The 1,108-nt window shown below is 35.8% G+C and overlaps 1 long non-coding RNA gene across 1 annotated transcript; it reads left to right on the plus strand.

The window, feature by feature from the left end:
* The first annotated feature begins 319 nt into the window (after positions 1–319).
* On the plus strand, positions 320–818 carry LOC117357815. Its single transcript, XR_004538865.1, has 3 exons — positions 320–374; positions 519–662; positions 772–818. It is a non-coding gene; the product is annotated as an uncharacterized LOC117357815 (long non-coding RNA).
* Positions 819–1,108: the final 290 nt, after the last annotated feature.

Consider the following 1,108-nt stretch of genomic DNA (forward strand, 5'->3'; position numbering starts at 1 on the left):
GATACATCAACTGCTAACATGGTGAGTAGAAAAGGGGCCTTTAATTTTGGTTTTAGGGACATCATTTTTTCTTTCTAAGGCTTAGTTTAGTTTAGTTTAGTTTCTCTGAATCTATCATTGCATTTAAAAACAGGAACGGGGATCTGATGGTAGAAATAAACTATCTCTTACCAGAAAAAGACAACAGATATTAAACAGTAAGTGACAAATGTATTATCTGGCACATATGTTGGTTTTTAAAAACAGCATCTACAAAACATTCTTTTTTTCGTTATGATTAGACCAAGAAACGGCTGGAGAGCCGACACCTTCTACATCGACAAGTTCTAACCAACAACCGGTTCCTTACCGGAAGCCAAAAGATAAACGAAATAGTAGGTATCCTGGTTTTGTAAGGAGACTAGGGTTAAAAGAAAATGTCATTACTTTTATAATGGTTGATCAAGAAAATATTAGGCAGTCAGATCCTCAAGGGTTGGGAAAAAGTATTAACGGTTATGCTATGTTATAAATTGTAGATCGGGAAAATGTTAGAAAGTCGCAAGCAGATACCATGAACCTGACGGAAAAGTATAACAGGAAAAGATCGCATAGTAAAAGCTTCTTACACGGGGAACCAGAGTCCAAAGCTGCTTACAGGAAACCAAAAGATAAACGAAATAGTAAGTATTCTGATTTTGTAAGGAGACTAGTGTAAAAGAAAATGTTATTACTTTTATAATGGTTGATGGGGAAAAAGTATTAACGGTTATGCTATGTTATAAATTGTAGATCGGGAAAATGTTAGAAAGTCACAAGCAGATACCGTGAAGCCGACAGAAAAGTTTAACAGCACAGAAGCACAGCCGGACAGCACAGAAGAAGGAGAATGTTATGAAGTTGATAATTATTCTGATAGCAGCAAAGTGTCAGAGGATGGTTCAAATAAGGGTGCATTAGGTCCTTCTGAAGATTCAGAATCAATCAACTATGTCCAATTTGTGAAAAGATGGGATCGTAAACTGGACAAGTTTCATGGTGTGCTTTATTCAGAAGAATTTCGTTTCATTAATTTAGACAAGATAACATCATTAAGTGATGCTCAAAATGCTATACGCCAAGGCATTCA

The sequence above is a fragment of the Geotrypetes seraphini genome, chromosome 1, assembly GCF_902459505.1.
Source record: "Geotrypetes seraphini chromosome 1, aGeoSer1.1, whole genome shotgun sequence".
NCBI classification, from domain to species: domain Eukaryota; kingdom Metazoa; phylum Chordata; class Amphibia; order Gymnophiona; family Dermophiidae; genus Geotrypetes; species Geotrypetes seraphini.